This window comes from Eptatretus burgeri, chromosome 1 (assembly GCF_056783735.1).
Source record: "Eptatretus burgeri isolate ZD-2024b chromosome 1, Ebu_testis_v1, whole genome shotgun sequence".
Taxonomy (NCBI): Eukaryota; Metazoa; Chordata; class Myxini; order Myxiniformes; family Myxinidae; genus Eptatretus; species Eptatretus burgeri.
In genome coordinates, this window is record NC_140961.1 from 129,608,263 (window position 1) to 129,635,582 (window position 27,320).

A 27,320-nucleotide genomic window follows, 5' to 3' on the forward strand; every position below is an offset into this window, starting at 1 on the left:
ACGCAAATGGGAATGTGCTGACGAGCGAGGAGAGTGTGTTGAGAAGGTGGATGGAGTACTTTGAGGAGCTGATGAATGAATAAAATGAGAGAGAGAGAAGGTTGGAAGAGGTGGAGATAGTGAATCTGGAAGTGGGGTGGATCAGTAAGGATGAAGTGAGGACTGCTATGAAGAAGATGAAAAGTGGAAAGGCGGTTGGCCCAGATGGTATACCAGTGGAGGCATGGAAGTGCTTAGGAGAGATGGCAGTGGGGTTGTTAACCAGATTGTTTAATAAAGTCTTGGAAAGTGAGAGGATGCCGGAGGAGTGGAGATTAAGTGTGCTGGTTCCGATTTTCAAGAATAAGGGTGATGTGCAGAGCTGTGGAAATTACAGAGGGATAAAGTTGTTAAGCCACACCATGAAGTTGTGGGAAAGAGTAGTGGAAGCTCGGTTGAGAGGAGAGGTGATGATCTGTGAGCAGCAATATGGGTTTATGCCAGGAAAGAGCACCACTGATGCGATGTTTGCTTTGAGAATGTTGATGGAGAAGTATAGGGAAGGCCAGAAAGAGTTACATTGTGTGTTTGTGGATTTAGAGAAAGCTTATGATAGGGTGCCAAGAGAGGAGTTGTGGTATTGTATGAGGAAGTCGGGAGTGTTGGAGAAGTATGTGAGGATCGTGCAGGATATGTATGAGGACAGTGTGACAGCGGTGAGGTGTGCGGTAGGAATGATGGACCGGTTTAAGGTTAAAGTGGGATTGCACCAAGGATCGACTCTGAGCCCTTTCCTGTTTGCAATGGTGATGGACAGGTTGACGGACGAGATCAGACTGGAGTCTCCATGGACCATGATGTTCGCGGATGACATCATGATCTGTAGGGAGAGTCGGGAGCAGGCTGAATCGAGCCTTGAGAGGTGGAGGTACGCACTGGAGAGAAGGGGAATGTTAGTCAGTAGGAGTAAGACGGAGTACATGTGCGTAAATGAGAGGGAGGGTGGTGGTATGGTGCAGTTGCAAGGAGTTGAGGTGGGGAAGGTGGATTGGTTTAAATACTTGGGATCAACTGTCCAAAGTAACGGAGAGTGTGGGAGAGAAGTGAAAAAGAGAGTGCAGGCAGGATGGAGGGGGTGGAGAAGAGTTGCAGGAGTGATTTGTGACAGAAGGGTAGCTGCAAGAGTGAAGGGGAAAGTATACAAGACGGTAGTGAGACCAGCTATGTTGTATGGTTTGGAGGCGGTGGCGCTAACAAAAAGACAGGAAGCAGAGCTGGAGGTGGCAGAGTTAAAGATGCTGCGATTCTCGTTGGGAGTGACGAGGATGGATAGGATAAGAAATGAGTGTATTAGAGGGACAGCGCAGGTAGGACGGTTTGGAAACAAAGTGAGAGAGGCGAGATTGAGATGGTTTGGACATGTGCACAGGAGGGAAACGGAGTATATCGGGAGAAGGATGTTGAAGATGGAGCCGCCAGGCAGGAGGAGAAGAGGAAGGCCAAATAAGAGGTTCATGGATGCGGTGAGGGCGGACATGCGGGTGGTTGGAGTGTCAATGGAAGATGTGGAGGATAGAGCGAAATGGAGACAGTTGGTCCGCTGTGGCGACCCCTAACGGGAGCAAGCCGAAAGAGGAAGAAGAAGTGTTAAATTAATGTTTCATGAAATGTTGACATGCTTGCAATGACTTCTGATTTCGTAAACATTGTAAGTCTTTGGTCATAAAGCACATCAAATAGAAAAGAATAGTCAATCCATTTTGCAAGATAAAATTTCACCTGGCGTTGATGGGACAAAGCAGTGCGCGCGGGAATATGTGATGGTGTGCCATCGACAACGTAGTTCTAGTTTTGAATGTCTTCTGTACTAACAAAAAGAAACTTAATGCCTTCGATATGACCATCTGCCCATTTGAACATGTCTTCTGCTGTCAAAATGTGGTTCTGTAGTTGAGCCTGCAGACTTGCTCTCGCACGGTCGTTTCACCATTCCCCCTATCCCATCACATGGGCTTTTCCCCGTGTGATGTGGCAAAGAAATGCCACTCTGCAGGCACACCACAGTCTGCTGTATGGGAACATCAGTTCAAAATTTTTTGTAATTTTTATACTGACTTGCAGCAGCACCATCTGAAAAATATGAAACCTTTTCCAAACTAGGAATAACAGATTTTAAATAGGGAAACACTTTAGAATAGAATGCATGAACAGCAGTGGTGTCATGCTTTAAAGTTTAAACTATCTGATAACACACAAACAGATAAGCAGTTCTGAATCTCTGCCCCCTTGTAGTATATAGTAGGGGACCCAGACTACCGTAGCATGCAAAATAAGGGTTGGAGGTCACACTTCTTGCTATACTTTGTTTCTATGTGTTTTTAGGTAGGTATGTCCATTCCTCATAAGGTTTCAGAGGTCTGCTCATCAGACACTCTTGCGAACAATTTCTGTGGGTAGAAGTTTGAAGATATGAGATCACCTAAATGAGCCAAATAATTAGGGGTAGGGGAAACTGAAATGATATTTTTATGCATTTATTGTGTTGAAATACATGCATATTAGGTATCATTGGAAAGAGCTAGGGTCAAGCTAAATTTTGATAATTTTTTTTAATTTTGATGACATCATCAATGATGTCACTAGAGGCCAAAAGGTCACGTATTTTTGCCAGAAGTCAAAATATGGGAAATCGTGATATAATATGTAGTGTTCTAGCCAAAACAAAAGAGTGAAAAACACAAACACCATTAATATAAGAGTACATATACACTTCGTTTTTGGTTTTAAGAAAAGTTACATAAGTACAATAGTTTTCATATTAACTCATTCTGACAAAAGTGCAAAATCAGCAAAAATGTCTAAAAATGTGGATTTTATGAAATAGACGAGAGACTGCATTTTTTTTGCAGTGACATCTTTAATAGCATCAAATATTAGTACGATAAGGCTTTATATGCATTTATACGAATTAACCCTTTCATGCCTAAAATTAACCCTTTTTATTGTTTGGGTAATGATAAAGTGTGTGATGTAATTCAGTCGTCAAAACTTCACATTCAATTCAATTTCTTGGTCCTATAGGAACCAATGACCAAATGTCAGTGACACTGAGTTCCAATCTGCTCATCATAGTAGTTCTGATTTAAATATTCATATCAAATAGTCCTCATCCTCCGAGGCTAGATCGCAATTCTGTGGATATCTGCAGCACTTGCAGGCAATGGTGCATTTCAAGCCGGCCATTCTACATAAACAGCGTCCTTTGCATTTACCTTTCTTGCGGTTACCATGGGTTTGAACTATTCCAAGTTTTGAGGGTTTCGTCATTCGTGTGGCAAGCAGGCAGCCATTCTTTTTGGGCCTCCCAAATTTACAAGTCAGGAAGCTCTGGGTCTGGCTGTGATGCACGTTTGCATATTGTGGTTTGATGGAGTGATCTGAGCAGATGCAGCAAGAATGCATCCTCTGTGGGTGGTAGAGAACAAATATCTCCCTTCTTCGTCATAAACAAGTGGCAGTGTAGTTCATCTCATGTGCCTGAAAACTCCTTGTTGCCATATAGTGCGAAGAAAAATTTCGAGCTGAAGAGACAACTTCTGTAGATACATCTAAGCTTTTACCTTGGGTTCCGTATTCTGCGAGAGGTCGAAGTATCTCGGTGCATTCAAAGGTCACTTTGAGGGCACTTTTTTCCAATACGAAAGGGATAGCTGACTGTGTCACACCTACTCAGTATGTATGTGGTCAATCGCATTGCTATGATATCCCCTTGATATTTGGATGCAAGGTAATGTGCTATTGCATGACATGGCAAGTGTATATCTAATCTCTGGTTCTGAGGTCCAGTTGTGGTTTTGTGAATCCACAATTCCTTTAAGGATGACATGTTAGAACTGTAGAAAATTCCCATGACAATAATGTCTGTATCATTGGCCTCTATGACAATTCTACTGCAGTTTTGTTCCTCTATACTGTACAATGCATGGGCAAATACTCGTGTGTCCGCCTCCTCATGAGCTGGGGAAACCAAACACGGGACTTCAGTTAGTGAGTGTTGTGACAACATTATGGTTGGTCCAGGTGTAAATCTACCGACGATCACAATGCAGTCATCTGGGATGGTATGGCACTCTTGCGCCCAAGATTCGTAAAGCTACTGTAGCAGGTTCCTCTTGTTTTCCCTTTTTCCAATGAAATGTTTCCATTGTGGTACGGGAAGAGAGCGGTGCAGAGCGTATGTTCTTGTTGTCTGAGAGGCCTTTTCTCTATGATATCTTTCTTCATGTTTCAAGCTATCGGATGGACTAACGTCATATCTATCTCCTATGACATGGACGACATTGCATTCTTCTGGCCTCATGCTTGTTATCTTTGCCAAGTATCTGCGCTGTAACTGCTCGAAGTCAGCACTACCCACGTCCCTGTACCGTTGAACGAAGGCCATCATATCGACAAGCATACATGTTTTCTAATCAGAAACTGGTGGGTTTTTCTTTTCCTCCCAATTTGAGCCCATGATTCCCTTCAATGCGATGAGGTAATCTGCTTTGTTCCCCTTCCGCATAGCATAGCCAGAGGGATGGTCATCATCTGGGTCAAACAGTGAGCTTGGATACTCTGCCCATTCGTGGGAAAAAGCATCCAGTTTCTCCTTTTTGCTTAGGTTCTGAGCAAAACACAAACTCCTTATAACAGCACTTTCCTCTATGTAGAGTTTCTTGGACTTCAGGGCAGGTGAAGCAGTTTTCTTTACCTTTTCAATAAAGGTTTTCAAATGAACTGGCTGCACCTTTTCACTGTTGGACTTTTCTGCATCGGCAAGGGCTGCCAGTCCCCTTTCCTTTGCTTGGATAAGTTCATGTGTTGATGCCAATTGTCTTGTGGAGATATTTACCAGGTCTTCACCAGAATAGCTAAAAGGATTGATAATTTTCTCTTTCACTTTGTTTAGGATTTTTCTGACAGTTTTTTTTTTGTCTTTTACTGCAGAACTGTCGTAGCTTGAGGTCTGAGCATCAGTGTTGTTCATGTTGGCCATTTTACGCGTTTGTGCAGATATTGCTGTGATGCCAGGTGGAGCTTTTCAATACTTTGAAATGGTTGCTGGTTGTTGGGTAATACCAGTGAAAAGTTTTGTTTTCGCATCTTTATTATACGTCTGTTCTAGTGCCATGTCTGTCCAAACTCCATTGAACTTTCCTTCCTTTTTTCTTACCACAAAGTTACCATTTTTGAACTCGGTCTCAATTGAAGCCGGTAAATTCTTCATGGTGTTCAGATCGTGTGGCAAACAAGATACATATTTAGAATGTCCAGCAGACACTAGGTGTGGGAGGATCTCTTCGGCTGCAGCAATATGCAGGTCCCATATGCCAGCCCTCTCTGCAGAAATGTACCTCTTCAGGATAGTTATCATTTCTATGTACATAAGCCACAGTTGACTTGTTGGCAAAATGCACTTCGTCATCACAAATTCATCCATCTTCTTCATCACATCATCAAGACTGGCCTGAGCTTCCTTACAGGCACGCTGGACATCGTGGTCTTTGCTGCTATTGACTTTGTCACATATCGTACTCAATTGGATGGACAAAGATAATAATTCATCAGTGCCAATAGACTTTTCCACCAGCCAGTCTTCGAAGGCTTCCCAGAAAAGTGCATATACAGCATTCTCTACAAGAGTGTGAGCTCGCAACATTTGATGATCATCTTTTCCAGACGTTATCTTGTTAGCAGTGCCTGGCAAGCACACACCGCCTTCAATGAAAAGGCCTTCTTGTCCAGTTCCTTTCATCAGTTTGCCAATTGCCCCTTAAATTTATTACAATGTGAAATCCACCCATTTGAAGAATAAGGTGGTCGTACTTTGTGGGATGTTTCTTCTGTAATGCCAGAACAATTTCATAGATGGCTGGATCGCACGTCAAGACAGAATTCTTGGCCCAGATCTTTGGATACAGTCATACAATAATCTTCTGACTCTTGAACAACATCAGGGTTGGTTGGGGAAAGAGGAAGAAATTGACCATAACCAATCACAGTAGCCTTTTCACATTTTTCAATCTGCATTTCTTTGAAGTTTTTCCAGGATACTGGATGCCGTTGAACGAAGTGAGATGTTTCATGTGTGAGATCGAGTAAATCAGTGGAACCTGTCATACATAGTTTGAACACAATATTGAAGTCCTCTTCCATTTTAAGTCTGTTTGTGTCATCTGGGACTAGTTTGAGTCCAATCAAGGAACGACTTTTCTGTCGATCAAGAAGGGTGATCCAACTTCTTCAAGGTTGAACAGGCTCCGTGTCTTCAAGGGTCACTGAACGGGATTTTTTTTGTAGTGGAATGCACTTCGTGCTTTATTGGTTTTCTCTGGTGGCGTCATTGGGATATTGTTAGATTATATGTGTGGTTCCATGAGTAGTTGTTCCATCAACGGTGTTCTCATGAAAGTCAAGATTATCAATGGCAAACTGGGTGAAAATATCTTTTGCAATGTTTCCAGGAATGAAATAGCCTTGCTCTTCTATCTGATCATTAGCTTCATTTGCCATAGTGGATATATATCTCTGCGCATCGTTATAACTGATGCAGTTACCAAATCTATTTAGTAGGGTTACCGTGTCCTTACTTCGAGTCTGCTTTATGATGTGCACAGCAGTGCCAACATGTTTGGGAGTTGCTATTTTAGCAATGGCAGCACATATATCCTATGAAAGGTCAAGCACTTGTTCCTGCTGTTTTGCCTCAAGCACAACATGGTCATCAGGACCAAGACCTCTGTCTGCATCAGTCAACATCCAAGAAATGTGGTTATACAAGTCATTCGGGACACACTTCAGTGCATATTCATATGATATATCCATGTTTACTTCTGCAGCATCCACTTGCTTCAATCTCTTCCTTTCTTCACTGGCTATTGATTTAAGCTGTTTGCGAATGGCCTTTGCAGTATTAAATGACTCAGAAGGTGATGTATGGGACTGTTGAGGTTCAGTGGCAGTTTTGTCAGTGTCAAGGTCCTCCTCAATGTATTCTGATTCTTCCAGGTGATCTTTCAGTTTCTTAACTTCTGTGAGGACTGTTCCCAAAGCTTACTTGGAGGAACATAAGAGATTCGAAGTTCCAACCTGGGGAACAATCATAATTTGCTCACCATAGTGGTTCTGAAATTGTTTTGCAAACTTATCACTACGATATGACATGGCATGTTCCACATGCTTCTCATCCAACCATCTACGAAGCATATCACGCAATTGCGAAACAAAATAAATACAACAATCACTGAGCAGTTTTGCTTCAATAGTAGAAATAAGCCACTGAAACTCTTTCTTTTTCATAGACACTCAAAGTGTCAGTCGTGTTGATATCTGTGGGGCGTTTGTTCATAAAACGATTCAAACACAACCTATGATACCTAAAGTCATTTGCAATCATGTCCGCACAGCCTACGTCACAACGTTGAATCAAATGTAGCATTCGTTCATCATTGTGTTCATTCACTTTATTCCAAATTGATAACTGTCTATCCTTTGTGGCAACCAAAATCAATTTGCGATCTCCTTTTTTGTCTCTCACTTCACCACACACAAACGGTTCGTTTTGAAATCTAACTTTGTTTCAAATTTCAATCGAGTAGATGTGCAGACGGGTTCTTCATCCATATTTGCAATGTTTGTTTCGACCATAGGCTGTTTTTATCAACCGTTTTTTTTATTAGTGTATGTACTTCGACATGAACTGTGAATCTTCGGAAGTTTCTTGAGAAATATGTCCTTACTGCTGACATCATCTTGGAGACGGCGAGCAACCTTGTCCATTCGATGGGATAAAGCGTACAGTAATGAGGGATAACCATTCTCTGTGATATTTTGAAGAGTACACGATGTCTTCTTTTGACAAATTATACAGGAATTATCATTATCTGCCCCATCACTTGGCGACTTCCTTTTCTCGCCAATTCGAATAGCCCCTTCCTCCATTGTCGCTGCGATATACAAAGGTCCATATACCTGAAGATGTGTGAAATGTTGTAGTTAAGAATCAATCTACAACTATTGAAAAACTTTGTATTGGAGGGCAAAAATAATTAATAAATGTTCAGTGCTTAATTCAACAAACAAGTGATCATTGGCCTCACGGGCCCCCATACCATCGAGTTACAGATCAAATGAGATTATAATTTATATACTACAACATGTACTAGGTCTGTAAGGATGCGTCTACCAACATGGCCTACATAGCTGCTAGCTCTCTTGCCTGTACATCACTGTAGCTATTCCTGACATCATCCATGTTCATTCATATGATTCTTTAAAACTACTTACCTTATGGTTGATACTAATTTCTTCCTGCCATCGTATAGTTCTGAATAATGGACTAAAGTGGGATTGAAAATTTTCTGAAATCAACACATGATGCCAAGGAAAGTTGAATAGCAATTTACCTCCAATTACTGAAGAGTGCTTTGTTTAAAAAAAAAAAATGGTGGCCTGTTCAAGGGTACTGTTTTTTTATATTTGCAACTACAATAAATGAAGGCTTAGCTGTAACATTATGATTAATAAATGTAGGCCTATACTCTTATACTTGTGGCCTTTCAATGTATTTAGTTGCAGCATCACTCAGCTCCAGTTCAGGAAAGAGAGTATGCTTTATTGAAATGTCTGAAACTGGCAAAGGGTTAATGAAGGAATGGGTTGATATACACTTCTGGTGAACAAACATTCATTCCAATATCCATTTGTGACTGCAAATGCTTCACAAGCTTCAAAATAAAACATAATTGTATTTTTCAGAAAAAGCTGAAATTTGACTGTTTTTTTACTTATTTTGCATATCATACGAGAGGGGTTATTATGAAAACTATAATACTTATGCAATTTTTCAAAATATAAAAAACTTTGGGTATATGTTGGCTTATATTAATAGCATTTGTGGTACCCAGGCTCTCTTAATTTGGTCACAGCACCATATTTAATATCACAAATACCCAGATTTTAACTTGCATCCAAAAACTATGACTTTTTGACCCCGAGTGACATCGATGACGTCATCAAAATTTTACTAATGCCAAATTGTAGTGTGAGCCAACCCCTTCTCAATGATACCTAATATGCATGACTTTCATCACAATTACTTCATAAAAAACTCCATTTAATTTCCCCTACCCCTAATTATTTGGCTTATTTCGGTGATCTCGTATCTTCAAACTTCCACCCACAGAAATTGTTCGTAAGAGTGTCTGATGAGCACACCTCTGAAACCTTATGAGGAATGGACATACCTACCTAAAAATATAGAAACAAAGTATAGCAAGCTGTGTGACCTCCTTCAAATGTTTAGGGCTCTGGGTCCCCGACTCATATGGCAAAGGGGTGGAGAGTTGCCTGACTATCATCCCAATGGTGTCCCTGTACTTCATCCTGCACCAATAAACAGTAGTTTTCAGCGAAATCTAATAAGATAATGGCTTAATTTGGGGGTACCTGTTCTTTTAAGTTCTGTAAGTAGGCAGACTGGGATTTAGTGATGTAATGATGTTTCCTTAATTCATCAAATCCATCACATGCAACATCCAGAAAGTCATTTAAAGTTTCTTGAAAAGTCTTCAGATATGTACGATCTGTATGTACCCATCGTTTGTAAGTAATAATATCTTCAGGATCTATGTCGTTGTCGGAGAACAGACCTAGCAAGTAATCATACAGTGCAGTTTTTCCTGGACAGTTTTCACACAAATGAAGCATATACTGACTTCTCTTTATTGCACACTATCTTAAGAAGAAGGTCTTTATCGTCGTGATGTTGTGGTATTGCTGCTAACAAGAGTTTAACATTCTGATGGTACTGGCATACACATACTAAGTGCATTCCTGCACTATTCAGTATTCACGGATACACACCATTTTGGTCTTAGCACTGCAAATTTTGAAAAGCCTACTTTTTCATTGTACTTTTTAACATACTCTAGATGCAACTCTTTCAAGTTAACAAGTAACAACCGTTTCTGTTTCGGAACTCTCTTGCCCTCAACAATAACTGATACAACATCCTTTTTGCCAGGACACTGTCTTGAGTACTCATCAGACTGATAAAAATCAGTCACACGTTCACATACAACACTTGATAAAGCTTTCCCTTTCTTCGCATCAGGCTCAGAAAGAATGCCCTTCTACTCCCTTAACTGTCTTGACCGCTTGGCTATATACCGAGAAACATCAAAAATATTAGAAACTTTTCTATCAGACCAACTTGCAGGCACCATAGTCAGTAACTTTATCTTTTCCCTTCAGATAGACTTCGAGCATTTCTCCTTGAGAAGATAAATAAACTCATCAAATTCTCGGCACTTCTCATCATCATTCTCTGACGATGAAGTAAACTCATTAGAGTCCACTTGAAGGATGCGGGCAGCTTTTCTCTTCACAGATGTGTGTATGTCCTTCACCTTACACTTTGCATATGAGACACTGTGAATTTCCATCATTGGAGTACACCCCAATGCAGATACACTAGCTTCAAGAGAATGAAAAGATTCATCTGCTTGTTCCATCACGTTCTCATCGCTTGTCGATGGAAACTGCACCCTGACAGGTGACTTCTTCAGCCTCTGCTCACAATTGAAGCACAGCTTTTGACCAGGTTTATGCCCCCAAGCCTTTGCTTCATCCTGGTCCAATATATGGAGATTCTCTGAAATAGAAGGAAGGAAAAATCTAGAAAAAAAATTGCCCTGTCTACTCGAAAATTTTAGTGTTGATTTTCAGAAAGAGACACCCTTTGAGTATATGAAAACCAATTTTGGCAATGGTGAAACTCTTGCGCAACAATACAGCCAGCACTTTTGCGAGCCCTCTCTGAAAACAAAATGTTGGCAAAAGCGAAGATGTAGGGTTGGGGTAATTCATATTGTCCGAAAATCATAACCGCTAAACCTATATACACAAATAACCACTCATATTAAAGAGGAGTTCATTACCTATATCACAATTGGTGTATATATAACCTACCTTCAATTTACAAGGTTATATATCAAACAACAAAAGATTTATGCAACTTAAAAATGCTTGATTTTCAAAGGGGTCAGGAACAAGAACATACTTTTACATGCCATGGTTTTAAGGAAGATAAACTTAGAAATGAATTAAAACAATATTTTGTTAATGATTATACACATCTCTGCTCTATTTACATTTACATTTACTTTGATTTTGTTTTGTATCCATTTCAGAGTTAAAGGGTGACCTGCATGATAAATAATGAGGATATGCATAAAACAGTTTTGAGAATCACAATGTTTATCTAGACTAGGCAAGTATAAAATGTTTATTTGCCTATCAGTTTATGATTTCAAAGTCAAATTAGCATAGTGAACATTATATTATTTATATATGGCTCCGAGAATTTAATTTGTAGGTTTATTTAATTAATGCAGTAACAATAGTTATCCATATCTATATCATCACACAATAGGAAAAAATACTGATGTACATGTACAGTGTTATAAGTAATACACCAAACACATAATTTATTACAATGTATGATGCCAACTGTTCTTAAATGTTCACATATTGTGACATTAAACATCCTCTTCAGAGGAAGAGTCACTCTCTGAAACAACTCCACCACATGAACCTCTCTCACCAAGGCATATGCATGTCACACAGCAAGGCACAGCAGCCTTTTTGCATGAACATCGTTTCAGACATTTGGATGATTTGCACATGCAAGACACAGTTTTGTCGATGTTTGGCTTGGCTGGCTTAGACATGAGAATTGGGACCAGTTTTCCATTGATATGATAAGGGTTCTGCCAAATGTTGTGGCTGGGGGAAGTGCTCGGTCACCGAGATGTGCACGTCTATACAGAAGCAATTGATACAATGCTCTTAAAACATGGAAGTAAAATGCATCTTCTGTTGCTGGCAGTGACCTAAGGTCTAATTTTGAAGAGACAAACATATGCTGCCTGAGGGTATCCAAACAGCTGAACCCTGTTTGGCCATAAAGAGCAGTCCAATATACTCTGGCCTCATCAATGACACATTCTGTTGCTGCCATTTCACTATCTCTCCCAAAATCAACAAGATGGGGAAGGCTTCCTATCAGTCCCAGAGAAACCTGTGCTGCTCTTCTTTTCCCCCTTCTGAATGGGTAGCGCACTGTGTCACATCCATTCAACACATATGTGCACAGAAGTGTAGCTGCAACATCAAGAGGATCTTTCTGGTACTTCTTGCTCAACACTTCTACCAGCTCATGAATAGGTAGGTATTGATTATGCCGTTGTATCCAGAGTTCTTGCAATGTGTTAAAGCAGCAGAAGTGATATATACAGAGCATAATTATGTCTGTATCTGTTGCATGCACAACAGCTCGATGGTGATTAAGATATTCTACACAATACGCAAGATGAGCAATAATCTTTGTGTCTGCCTCTTCATGTTCTTCACAAGGTATGTCCAGAACTGAACTTGATGCTGATGTGATGGAAAGAGTGTGACCTTTGTTTTCCATCAGAGCACCAAGAATGATGGTCACTCCATCCTGAATAACTTCAGGACTCTCACAAAGGGAAGTGCCAATGAAGTTCTGAAGATTTGCTTTATTTCTTGGATTCTTCATCAGTAAATTCCAGTCAGGAATTTCTTGACTCTTGGATGATGAGAATTCTCTTGCCTGGTCTGTCTGGTTTCTCCGCTGCCGTTCATCACCCTTCAAAGTATGGCTATCATCAAAATCATACCGATCACCAATGATGTTGACACAGTTGCAGATTTCAGGTTTCAACTGCAGGAGCTTCTGAAGATACAGCTGGTGAAGTTCACCAAATGTTTTTGCACCCATTTTTTGGTATTTATATACAAAGGCCATTTTATCGACCAGATAAACTGTGGATAAGTCACTCTGTGGTAATGATGGCAGCTGTAAAACAACATCCTGCTCAGCTTCAGCAATTAGCACTGCCAGGAAATCAGACTTGTTGCCTTTGCGCATTACAAACCCCTGTGCAAAGCGTGGATCAACCTCAAACAGGGATGATGGATAGTCTGTCCACTCATGGGAAAATGCAATCTGTCTTGTGACTGGGTCGGCATCTCGATAGAAACACAGCACACGTGTAACTGCAGTCTCATCTTGATTGATCCTGATTAAACTCTGTTTCCTTGATGGTTTTGTTTTCTTCTGTAAGGAGAAAGTTACCAGCTTCAGTGGTTCAATCTTACTAGAGCCCATCTGTTCTGCTTTCATAATGGCTTCCATGCCCTTAGCTTGAGCATGGACCAAGTCTTTTGAAGCAGCCTTCTCACCAGTTGCTATATTGAGCAGATCCACTTGGTTGTTACACTGGAATGGGTTTATCATCTGCTGGCATATCACTTTCTTTATCTCCTCAACATGCAAAAATCTTCTGTTGCCTGCATATGTGTTTCTCCATGATGAGTCGATTCCTGTTGGCTCAGATTAGCCATAAACTTTGTTCTCTGATACAGCTGTGAGAAATGGTGCTGTCTTCACATATTTATCTCGAGCAGCTGGTGCCAGAGATATGCCTTTGAACAGAGATGTCTTCCCTTCATTGTTGTATGTCTGTTCCAGGGCCATGTCACTCCAAACACCATTGAGTTTTCTTTTGGAACAGTGAACTGTGAAGTACCCTTTCATAAAGTTGTCATGGACATCTGGGTGAGTATCAGGTAAATCCCTCATATCTTTGAGATATAGTGGCACACAACTCATGTACCTTGTGTGTTTGGCAGAAACCATGAATGGCAGCATATTCTGCACCTTCTGGATATGCTCTCGCCAAAGACCAGCTCTCTCTCCATGTATGTAACGTTATATGATTTGAACCATTTTAATGTACATAAGCCAGTACTCTGCAGTTACTCCCAATGTTTCTGAGAAGTTGCCCCAGGCTTGTGATATTCGAGGAAGATCTGCTTTTAGAAGGCCATGCACTGTCTGGCAAGTTTTTTTTATTATTTTTTTTATTATTTTTTTATTTTTTATTTTTTTCTCTTCCACAACATTAAGCAACTGGTTCATATGATCACACAGTTCTGCAATACTGTAAATCTGATCTGCCTGTTCCAGCCAGTCTTCAAATGCATTCCACAATAGCCCAGTCATTGCTTCACTCATTCGTGAGTGGCACCGTACCATTTTGTAGTAGTCCTTTCCGGCAATAATTTTATTTCCTGTGCCTCTTTTGCACACTCCACTCTCCAGGAGTATATCTTCAATTCCAGAGTCCTTCATGAGAAAGCCAATGCACCCCATGAAGTATTCTGCAATGTGGATTCCACCAAGTCGGACAACCAAAATCTGTACTTCTCAGGGTTTTTACTGGTAATACCTGAAAGAAAAAATACATAATTACAATAAAGGTTTTCAAAATGCTAGACAACAATTTGATTATAATGTTTGACATTTTAAAAATTTCCCAAAGAGAATTGCATTGTTTCGATCGAACAGTGTACTCTATCTCAAGAGTCTCATGCCTATCATGGAATGAGCAGCCAAAAGAGTTACCTTTGACAATATCATAGATGGCTTGATCAACTGTTACAATGGATGTCTGTTGCTGCAACTTGTTGGTTGGAGAGATGCAGTAGTCAAGAGAAGCTTGAACAACACTAGGATCTGTTGGCGACTGTGGATACGATGGGCCATATCTGATGACAGCTTGAAAATGTTTTTCTTTGCAAAGGAGTTCATAGAACCCATTCCATGTTAATGCAGCCTTTGTTGCAGCTGCAGCATCTTCATCATTTCGGGTGGCCAACAGCCGTAGCAATGACCATATGAAGTAGTCATCTTTGAACACAGGTACAGTTGGTTCTTCATTACCTAGTCGTACACCATGAAGTGACCTTGCTTCTTGTCTGTCTTTGCGACGAACATAACTTTCAGGCACATGAAATGATTCTGGCTGTGGTCCAGTCCTGAGTCAAAGAAACTGAGCCCACAGAAGTTACAGGTTCATGCCTTGTTGAATGTTGGTATATATTGAGGCTTGTGGCATGCAGCGTTGAACCGTCTGGTATGTTCCTGGAAGTCAAGATTGTCAAAGGCACACTGAGTGAATTTTCCTTGTACAAGCCCCAAGGGAATAAATATACCAGTTTCTGATGTTTGAATGTCAATTTCCTTGGCCTTGGTTGTGATATACTTCTGGGTATCATCATAGCTGATTGTGTGACCAAATTTATTCATAATTCTAACCAGGGTTTTACTTCCAATTTGTTTCAAAATATGCAGTGCAAGTCCAACTTGTTTTGGCATTGGTATGCCAGTAACATGGACCATGATGTCTTGTGCCACATTCAACACCTGTTCATTTTGTGTTTTTGTTGATGGTATTCTATCATTTTTGCCAATGGTTTCATCTGTGTTAGTCATAAGCCATGCAAGATGGTTTAGTCCGGGAGCCAACCTGTGTACGAGGCTGTTTTAGGGTTGGACCTTACAGCCTCTGCTATAAAATTTTACACCCCCAGGATGTTTAGATATATGTTTGCAGTTCATGAAAACCAATGTTGGCAATTCATAAGCTCTTGCGAAAAATTTTGGCGGACGTTTTTGTTTGAGGAAGATTTGAAAAATTTGATAAAACAGCAATTGTCAATATAATTTCTAAAAAAATTAAAAAATCACATTCATGAAAAATAAATGTGAACTAAATGTAAGAATTCAATCAGTGCATTGTAAAATGACAAAAAAAAATTGCCTTTGTGGAAGTAAACCTCGTAAAAGTACATAATTTTGTGAAAAATGCCTTAAAAATAACGTTTTTTGAAGATGGCCTTTAGAACTTTTCTTATCATAGGCAGATGCTGCATTAGAATACTAATTTCTCTTAATGTGATATGAACATGGTATCCATGGCTAATTAAAACAGCAAATTTGAGTGAGTTCTATCAATTTTTAAAGAGAAAATTAACATTTTTGTCAACCAAAGTGACCCCTACCCCCAAAATCCTCTTACTCTATTGAACACAGTTCGGTTAAGGTTTGCTGGATCCAGGTTGGGTACTTCACAGTTCACTCTTCCAAAGGAAAATTCAATGGTGTTTGGAGTGACATGGCCCTGGAGCAGACATACAACAATGAAGGGAAGACATCTCTGTTCAAAGGCATATCTCAGGCACCAGCTGCTCGAGATAAATATGTGAAGACAGCACCATTTCTCACAGCTGTATCAGAGAACATAAAGTCTATGGCTAATCTAGGCCAACAGGAATCTACTCATCATGGAGAAACACATAAGCAGGCAACAGAAGAACATATGCATGTTGAGGAGATCAAGAAAGTGATATGCCAGCAGATGATAAACCCATTCTAGTGTAACAACCAAGTGGATCTGCTCAATAGAGCAACTGGTGAGAAGGATGCTTCAAAAGACTTGGTCCATGCTCAAGCTAAGGGCATGGAAGCCATTATGAAAGCAGAAGAGGTGGTCTCTATTAAGATTGAACCACTGAAGCTGGTAACTTTCTCCTCACAGAAGAAATCAAACCCATCAAGGAAACAGAGTTTAATCAGGATCTATCAAGATGAGACTGCAGCTACACGTGTGCTGTGTTTCTATCGAGATGCCGACCCAGTCACAAGACAGATTGCATTTTCCCATGAGTGGACAGACTACCCATCATCCCTGTTTGAGGTTGATCCACGCTTAGCACAGGGGGTTGTAATGCGCAAAGGCAACAAGTCTGATTTCGTGGCAGTGCTAATTGCTGAAGCTGAGCAGGATGTTGTTTTACAGCTGCCATCATTACCACAGAGTGACCTATACACAGTTTATCTGGTAGACACAATGGCATTTGTAAATAAATACCAAAAAATGGGTGTGAAAACATTTGGTGAACTTCCCCAGCTGTATCTTCGCAAGCTCCTGCAGTTGAAACCTGAAATGTGCAACTGTGTCAACATCATTGGTGATCAGTATGATTTTGATGATAGCCATACTTTGAAGGGTGATGAGCAGCAGAGGAGAAACCAGACAGACCAGGCAAGACAATTCTCACCATCCAAGAGTCTAGAAATTCCGGACTGGAATTTACTCATGAAGAATCCAAGAAATAAAGGAAATCTTCAGAACTTCATTGGCACTTCCCTTTGTGAGAGTTCTGAAGCTATTCCGGATGGAGTGACCATCATTCTTGGTGGTATGATGGAAAACAAAGGTCACACTCTTTCCATCACATCAGCATCAAGTTCAGTTCTGGACTTACCTTGTGAAGAACATGAAGAGGCAGACACAAGGATTATTGCTCATCTTGCATATTGTGTGGAATATCTTGATCACCATCGAGCTGTTGTGCATGCAACAGATACAGACATAATTATGCTGTGTATATATCACTTCTGCTGCTTGAACACATTGCAAGAACTCTGGATACAACGGCAGAATCAATACCTACCTATTCATGAGCTGGTAGAAGTGTTGAGCAAGAAGTACCAGAAAATCCTCTTGATGTCGCACTACACTTCTGTGCACATATGTGTTGTGTGGATGTGACACAGTGAGCTACCCATTCAGAAGGGGAAAAGAAGAGGTCAGGTCAGGTATGGGAGCATGTGCCAGAACAGCGCGTCGCTGCGTCCACTTTCCGCCGGTACTCCAGGGGCCTCCATCTGGCCATCCCCCAGGCAGATGCCAGGCCCATCCCCATCTCTTTGAGATGATGGTCAACCTGCTGCAACCATGAGGCACGTGGTCGGCCCACTGGCCTCCTCCACTCATGAGACTCCCTCGCTGAGAGAATCTGGTGAGCAGGATCAGCGTCAGGAAAACGAGCCACATGTCCATACAGCCGCAACTGACGCTCACGGACTATGCAGGTAACAAATCTCATCCGAGTCTCTCTCAGCAACCGCTCGTTGGACACAAAATCCGACCAGCGATAGCCAAGGATTCTTCGAAGAGACCTGGTACCAAAGGAATTAAGTTTCTGTCTCAGATCCTTGGTCAAAGTCCAAGTCTCGCACCCATAGAGCAAGACTGGAAGTACCAAGGACCTGAAGACTCGGACTTTCGTCCTCCCGCACAGGTACCGGCAGCGCCACACCCCATGATCCAGTGAATCCATGACTCCCCAGGCCCGACCCAGACGTCTATTGACCTCCGGCTCACAACCTGCGGAGACATGAATATCACTGCCAAGGTAAGTGAATCTATCCACGACCTCAACATCCTCACCACAAACAGACACAGACAGGACAGCAGCATCCAAGATGTCACCGAAAGCCTGGATCTTAGTTTTGACCCAAGAAATCCGTAATCCCAACGGCTCCGACTCCTCATTCAGCACCTCGAGGGCCCCCAAGAGGATGTCTGAAGTCTCCGCAAAGATGACTGCATCATCTGCAAAATCAAGGTCCGAGATCTTGACATTGCCAAACGATGCACCGCAACTTGATCTCTCCGACATCCTCCCTAAAATCCAGTCCATACAAGTGCTGAAAAGTGTGGGGGCAAGTACACATCCCTGACGAACTCCAGTAACAACTGGAAATAAGTCAGAGATGGTACCACCACACTTCACAGCACTCTCAGTACCAGAGTAGAGTTCAGACATCAGATCGATCAGTTTTGGTGGCACCCCACGAAGACCAAGAATCCTCCAGAGGACATCCCGATTCACTGAATCGAACGCTTTACAGAGATCAACATAGGCTGCAAGCAGCCCCTGCCGAAACTCTCGTCTGCGTTCGGTGAGGACACGAAGGGCAAGGATACGGTCAATCGTTGACCTCTTTGGTGTAAAGCCTGACTGCTCTGGACGCTGGTGCTCAAGCAGATGGTGGCGAACCCTATCAAGAATTATCCGAGCAAAGACCTTGCCCGGCACTGAGAGCAGCGTCACCCCTCGGTAGTTGTTGCAGTCTTGGCGATCACCCTTCCCTTTCCAGAGAGGGACAACAAGGCCCCTCTTCCAGTCAGTTGGGATGATGCCTGTGTTCCTGTGAAAAGAAGAGCGGCACAGGTTTCTCTGGGACTGATAGGAAACCTTCCCCACCTTGTTGATTTTGGAAGAGATAGTGAAATGGCAGCAACAGAATGTGTCATTGATGAGGCCAGAGTATACTGGACTGCTCTGTATGGCCAAAAAGGGTTCAGCTGTTTGGATACCCTCAGGCAGCATATGTTTGTCTCTTCAAAATTAGACCTTAGGTCACTGCCAGCAACAGAAGATGCGTTTTACTTCCTTGTTTTAAGAGCATTGTATCAATTGCTTCTGTATAGACGTGCACATCTCAGTGACCGAGCACTTCCCCCAGCCACAACATTTGGCAGAACCCTTATCAATGGAAAACTGGTCCCAATTCTCATGTCTAAGCCAGCCAAGCCAAACATAGACAAAACGGTGTCTTGCATGTGCAAATTATCCAAATGTCTGAAACGATGTTCATGCAAAAAGGCTGCTGTGCCTTGCTGAGTGACATGCATATGCCTTCGTCAGAGAGGTTCATGTGGTGGAGTTGTTTCAGAGAGTGACTCTTCCTCTGAAGAGGATGTTTCATGTCACAATATTGTGTTAATCCATTTCTAATTTTATCTTCCTTAAAACCATGGCATGTAAAAGTATGTTCTTGTTCCTGACCCCATTGATAGTCAAGCATTTCTGAGTTGCATAAATCTTTTGTTGTTTGACATATAACCTTGTCAATTGTAGGTAGGTTAAATCACCAATTGTGATATAGGAAATGAACTCCTCTTTAATATGAGGGGTCATTTGTGTATATAGGTTTAGTGGTTATGATTTTAGGACAATATGAATTACCCCTACCCCCATCCTACATCTTCGCTTTTGCCAACATTTTGTTATCAGAGGGGGCTCGCATAAGTGTTGACTGTGTTGTTGCGCAAGAGTTTCACCATTGCCAACATTGGTTTTCATATACTCAAAGGGTGTCTCTTTATGAAAATCAACACAAAAATTTTATAGCAGACCGGGCAATTTTTTTTTAATTTTGATCGGTTGGCTCCCGGACTAGTTGTACAGGTCATGTGGAATGTTTCTGGATGCTGCCTCATAGGATATCAATAGCTCTGTTGAGGCTCTATTTTCTTGACTACTCAAATCTCCACTTATATTAGACTCTGTTGGAGATGCCTTACTTGATTTTCTCTTCATTAATTGTCTCTGTGTCTTGGCTTTCTCCTTCATGTCTACATGTAGATGTTTTGCCAATGCATGTGACTTACTCTGTGTCCTCACTTTGGTTATTAGTGGTGTCTTCATCACTGCTGCCACACTCAGTTTGCAAATCATTGTTTCCAGCTTCCTCCTGCAGTTTCATTGCAAGAGCACACATTTCTCCTCCTGTTATGTCTGCTGAGCAAACTAAACTGGCCTTTCCCTTCTGTGGAATAATCTGGATTGCTATTCCATAATGATCCAGTAGTCGTTTGGAGAGCCTATCAGTCAGGTACTGCATAGCATTGAGAACACCTTGTTCTCTCAACCGATTACGATACTTGTCACGTAGTTGAGTGATGTAAAATGCTGACCCTTCATTTATCAATCTATCTCTAATTTCTGATACGAGCTGTCTCAATGCTAAATAATATTCATCAGTTTTTGAACTTGAACAAGAAGGAATCGATGGCCTTCCATTCATGAATTTGTCCAAGCATCATTTGTGATATCGGAAATCTGCTGCAATCATGTGAATTGGTTCATTTCCCATTCCTTGAATCTTCAAGAGCATTGCTTGGTCTTGTAAAGTAACAGCTTTCCAGTAGATAGCTCTCTGCCGCTGTTCTATGGCAACAAGGATAAGTTGCCTTTCACCCTTTGAATCACGTTCTGTTTTACAAATGGGTCATTGTTACGTTTGACGAATTTAGTCTCCAGAATTTCCAGGTCCCTCTTGTGTGTGTATGCTCCTGCATGACCTGTGACACTTTGGTGCTCTCTCCAAAAATGCATCTATATCTTGAATACTGTTGCAGTCTATCATAAACATCATCATGACATAACTGTAAGGCATTCACAAAAGAATCTATACCTCTTTTGGTAAGGTTGTTAAAACAGAAATTGTTTGGCATATAATACATCACCGAAAGTCAGTTTCATGGGAAACTCTTCTCTTGGGTGCTACAAAAGCAAGATCCATGATTTTTCAGTTCTATAGAACTACGTGTTAACTATACTACTGTACTACCGCCATTACCGCAAGTTAGTGAATGTAGCGCTACCACCAAGGAATTGCAGACTCGCATTATGGATTATCAGCATGTTGTCATTGGAACTCACCTGTAAAAAAAATAAATACACAATAATTAACCAGTTGTTCAAGAAACAGTGAAGAAACCTAGAGATTTACATGTATGTCATCATTGGTGTTATTAGTCCACTCGCAGTTATATTATTATTATTTGCTGTTATTACTATTAAAATATTTGTTCATATAAGTTTACAACCATTAGTGATGGATATGATCCGGTTAGAGAGGTCACACCTGACCTGCATCTAGTAAACCTAAAATGAACTGTGTTCAATAGAGCAAGAGGATTTTGGGGGTAGGTGTAACTTTGGTTGACAAAAACGTTAATTTTCTGTTTAAAAATTGATATAACTCAATCAAATTTGCTGTTTTAATTAGCCATGGATACCATGTTCATATCACATGAAGAGAAATTGGTATTCTAATGCAGCTTCTGCCTATGATAAGAAAAGTTCTCAAGCCCATTTTCAAAAAACATTATTTTTTAGGCATTTTTAGCAAAATTATTTACTTTTACGAGGTTTACTTCCACAAAGGCAATTTTTTTGTCATTTTTCAATGCACTGATTGAATTCTTATATTTAGTTGACATATGTTTTCAATGAATGTTTTTTTATATTTTTAGAATTTTTATTGACAATTGCTGTTTTATCAAATTTTTCAAATCTTCCTTCAACAAAAACGTCAGTCAAACTTTTTCGCAAGAGCTTATGAATTGCCAACATTGGTTTTCATGAACTGGAGACGTATATCTAAACATCCTGGGGGTGTAAAATTTTATAGCAGAGACTGTAAGGTCCAACCCTAAATAAGCCTCATTCAGAGCTTGGCTCCCCTCTGGTTGAGTCTTCATCATTTCAAAAGGGCATTTCAGCATAAACATCCTTTTGGTTTTATCTCCTTTTGTCTTTATCCTTTTTATTGTTACATTACTTATTTTAAAGAAAAAATTCATTACGATCTTTTTTTCTACATTCATATTTTTACAACATAATAAAGAATTTTTGTAAATTTGTTACTTTTTATTACTCTGTACATTTCATTTCATGAATTCACTCTTCTATTACTTGCATGTATCACATTTGTAGAAGATTAAACATGTACCTTTATAGTCTTTAACAGGGTGAAATCATTTACTTTACAATGGTACTTTTAAGCATTATTTTGATAATTAAATTGTAGTACTTACTGTCCAACTTCTTCTTGTGTAGTTTCAATGGATCACAACAATACTTTTGCAGCGACACATAGCTAGAAATGGAGAGTTTCTCATGATGATAGCAAATATTATCATCTTCATTGGTAAAGTTTTTTTTTTTTCCACAACTCCACTCTCACAGCTTCTTGTCATTTTCTGACAGATTATTTATTCTAATATATCCAGTTTTTCTACAGTGAGTTAATCGGTGACAATGATCAGAATTTAAAGCAGCCCCAACATTACAAGGCACCAGTGCTTCTGCGGACATGGTGCTTGTGCTGACTACACACACTATAGATATGTCAAGTGGGCATAATGACAAAGCTCTGACTTAAGTTCAATATGCATGTGGCACAGGTTCAATACACTGGTTAATCCTCACTCTTACCAGGTTTCTAAATTCAGCTCTTAAATAAACAGGAGCTACCCAGGGGGTGGATTCTGATCATTCACACCTTTGAACCAAACTCTGCTTGGTCAAATTGGTCTACAGTCTTAAATCTTTGTTTCTTTTATAACATTATTAATCTCATATCAGAGAATTAAATTTGCACATAAACATCAAATTTATGCCAAGTAAATACTTGTGTAAACCTTTATATTCATGCAAAATATCATAAATGTGGGGTTTGAAGTTTTGAAGTAATTTACAAAAAAATGCATCAATTTCTAATGATTCTGCAGTCCCAAAAGCGACTTTTTTAAAAATAAAATGTTTACTAACAAACATAGAAAAAATAAAGATATTGTAAGGAAGTATGACTTAAGTGGAATCAAACAATATATAAACCGGTTTTGTAAAGCTTAAAAAAGTGTACCAAAATCATTTCCAAAGTTAGGCATGAAGCACAACTCTATCTTATTTAGGCTTTAACCTAATACACAGCCCTGTCGTAACTGCCAATGCTCATTGTTACATTTTATTATATCCTGGCAATTATGAAACTAATCACTGTTCACTTTGTACAATGGATCCAAGTATATTTGTCCAAACAATTTGATATGAATTATGAAAAAACAAGTGAATCCTTCATTACAGCACGTGTGGTGAATCAAATGAGTACACTAATGTTAAAATATGCAATTTATGCTTTTTCAGTTGAAAAACAATCAAAAAGCGTACTTAATATTTGAAATGTAAAAAACTTGTTATTATTGTGATAAGCACCTTTATATATAACAGAAGGAATGAAATCGTTCGACACAGCGTGGCAGGAGGCCACAAAAGAATGATTGTAAGTAAATTTCAACTACTAATGCATGACGAAACACTTGTTTATGGCTAATATTAAAGAGAATGATGGCATAAGAAGAACTTTGCCTGGAATCCTCATGCATAACACCGCCCACACAACACACGTGGTGTCCTTTGACCAATCAGGAGCAGTGCAGTTGCAGTATCGTTTCCTTCAGCTCGATTGGTCTTGTCCTGCACGTGATGTTTTCGGGGGTTTTTTTCGTTCTTGTTGAATCTGAGGAGATTATTTTTTCGTTCTTATTGTAAATAAATTCCAACTACTAATGCATGACGAAACACTTGTTTATGTCTTATATTAAAGAGAATGATGGCATAAGAAGAACTTTGCCTGGAATCCTCGTGCATAACGCCGCCCACACAACACATGTGGTGTCCTTTGACCAATCAGGAGCAGTGCAGTTACAGTATCGTTTCCTTCAGCTCGATTGGTCTTGTCCTGCACGTGATGTTTTCGTTTTTTTTTTTTTCGTTCTTGTTGAATCTGAGATTATTTTGTCGTTCTTGTTGTAAGTAAATTTCAACTACGAATGCATGACTAAACACTTGTTTATGGCTAATATTAAAGAGAATGATGGCAGAAGAAGAACTTAGCTTTCTGCGTTCGGCGCGAAATGCCATGGTGGACAGAAATGACGTCTTTCGTTCGTTCGTACATGAGGGGAGCGTTTCTTCGTTTTTTTTCCATCAAGCAATAAATTAAATGGTTTTCACATATATAACACATTAGTTTCACAAATTTCCATTGAAATACTCGGGTATTTCCGTCAATTGTCGCCATTTCCGTCGAGGTTACGCACTGCATCTACCGGACGGCCGTCATTGGCTGTCTTGAGGCACGTAGGGGGGGGGGGGACACCGGACCCACCGGAGACGTAGGAGACGACGCCGGGGACATTTCAAACTCGGTGCAATTGTATACAGCGCATGCGCTGTAAAAAGTTGAATCAGCCATTGTACCTACCTTTACAAATCGATGTAGACTTTCATACAATGTACACTAAGTATATAAACAATTAGATATGCAAATGAATAATTATAATGGTGATTATTATGATCACATTATGTGTCTCAATTTGTAGTTGAGATTGGCGGTGGCCTTAAACTAAAATATCCTTAAAAAAAAAGTGAGCCAAATTAACGTAACCACATACTTGTTCTGACCAAAAAACACAATTTGATCATTGTGGTGCCAACTTATGAATGTTTGGCACGCCTATTGCTTTTATTCTACATCTTTCATCGAACATGTTTTTTTTTAAATAGTGGGCCTTTTTAAAAATAGAAGGGATTGAGAATAACTCTTGAATTTTCTACCACAGTTTGCCTATGTATGTGTCTTTAAGTGATAAAAATTTAAAAGAGCTGTGTAACTGTCAACATGGTGAACACTTGGGGTAAAACAGGGGTAAATTTCAGTGCCGTTGAGTCTGGAGCAAAGTTCATACACCTATAGCACCCAAGATTTTTCTCCAAAAGGTTTCAGTTTTCTTGTGTAAATGATCCAGTCACTAGATTATGTAAATCAGGCAACAAAATTCTTCATGATGAATAAACTGACTGTTGGCAGCAATTTGAAAACTCAAATTTTTTTCACTGCATGTTACAAATCACTACTTTTGAGAGTACTTATCTTCAAAAGTATTTTAAGTAGAACATTTTTCATGTCAGATTCTGAAAGCCTCACGAATAGACACCATTTGTGTGAATTTTTAGAACTCTGTTTGTAAAACTGGAATTTAGAGCCCTCCAAAAATGCTTCAGATACAAATCTGCAACTCGTGACTGCCAGAATTGAAACACCCTTCGGGTGTTTGCAGGGCCACATCTCGGACACTACTTGGAATTTTGAGCGAAACCTTGGCAAACCTTCCTCATATATGTTAAGGTTGCTTTGAGATTTTTTTCAGAAAAATCTGAAGGGGTCACCGCAACCCCCGGCTGAAATGACACGGAATGACCCGGAGACGATCCTCTGGAAATTGTTTGTTGTTCTCGATCTGACTGAAGCTGTGCCAGTCGCAACTACCTGCATGACTACGGATGAGGGGCTGAGTGTTATCAGTGGCAGAGAGCGAGACTCCCAGCCGAGTTCATGTAATGATGTGAACAAACTGAGCTCATCATCATCAGCTGTGAAGCCCAGCTATCCTCAATTTCACAGATCTGCTCAACACATCACCTCATTTCATAATGTGAGCTCGTCTGTGCCAAAGCAGAGCAGTGGATCATGTTGGCATTGTAGGGGCAGGTACTTACACCACCTGTGTCGTTTCAAACATTGCTCCTGTCATAACTGTGGGAAACTTGCCCATCTATTGAAGATGTTACCAGACATCCTAACACAGGACGAATCACCACATGATCGGTTTGGCCACACCAGTGACCGGTTGTGAAGCAATACCTCCTGCTTCAAAGGAGCATGATTTGCTCAGTATGTCGGATAAAAGTAAACCCATTGTGGTGGATGTCATGGTGAATGACATTGCCGAGGAGATGGAGCTGGACACCGGGACCAGCCAGTCAATCATGAGTTCCGAAACTTTCAACAGGCTGTTTAGCCAGGAGACAGTGACACCGGTACTCAGACCGGTGAACGCCAAGTTGAGAACGTAAACCGATGAACTGATACCTGTGATTGGTCGTGTGGAGGTGAAGGTCACCTACAATGATGCGTCACAGAAACTACCCTTGTGGATCATTCAGGGAAATGGGCCGACATGGTTTGGGCGTAATTGGCTTGAATTCATCAAACTTGATTGACCTGTGATGAAATTGATGACTTGTGATGTTAATCACAATGCCATTCTTGACAAATACCGCTCATTGTTTAGAGGTGTTGTCAGCACCTTTAAAGGTGTTAAAGCTAAAATCTATGTGGATGAGAGTGCTAAGCCAATCTTTTGTAAAGTGAGGTCTGTACCTCACATGATGCTTCCAAAGATCGCGGCAGAGCTCAACCGCCTGCAGATGGAAGGTGTTATCAGTCCTGTTGAGTCCAGTGATTGGGCATGTCCAATTGTTCCTGTATTAAAGTCAGATGGTTGTGTTCGGATTTGTGTTGATTACAAACAACAATGAACAGGTATTCCAAACAGGATCATTATCCTCTGCCCAAGGCAGATGATTTGTTTGCTACGCTTTCTGGTGGAAATAAGTTTAGCCGCCTGGATTTGGAATCTGCTTATACTCAGATATTGCTTGACGAGGACTCCAAGAAGTATACATGTTGTAACACTCACAAGGGATTGTTTGTTTGTAACCGCAGTCCTTTCGGAATAAAATCAGTCGCTGCTATATTTCAACACAATGTGGAGAATCTGCTGAAAGCATTTCCAAATGTTGTAGTGTTTCAAGATGATGTTTTGATCACCGGCCGCAATGATGCTGAATATTTGTGTAACCTCGAGGCAGTTCTCAAACGTCTTGTTGAAGCCGGTGTTAAGGTGAAACGTGACAAATGTCGATTTATGTTTCCCGATGTGGAATTTCTTTGTCGTATTGTCAGTGCTGATGGCATCAGGCCCAGCACGTCCAAGACGGAAGCTATCAAGGATGCTCCTCCGACTCCTGCGAACACGACCGAGCTCAAAGCTTTCCTTGGTATGTTGAGCTATTACTGTAACTTTCTTCCGAAT

General features: G+C 40.5%; 1 long non-coding RNA gene and 1 pseudogene across 4 annotated transcripts in view; one reads left to right on the forward strand and one right to left on the reverse strand.

Annotated features, from left to right (window-relative positions):
• LOC147035409 (uncharacterized) overlaps positions 1 to 27,320 on the forward strand; it is a 116,575-nt gene that overhangs the window by 8,659 nt on the left and 80,596 nt on the right. The window lies entirely within an intron of this gene.
• Positions 3,011 to 4,967, reverse strand: LOC147035410 (uncharacterized; annotated as a pseudogene).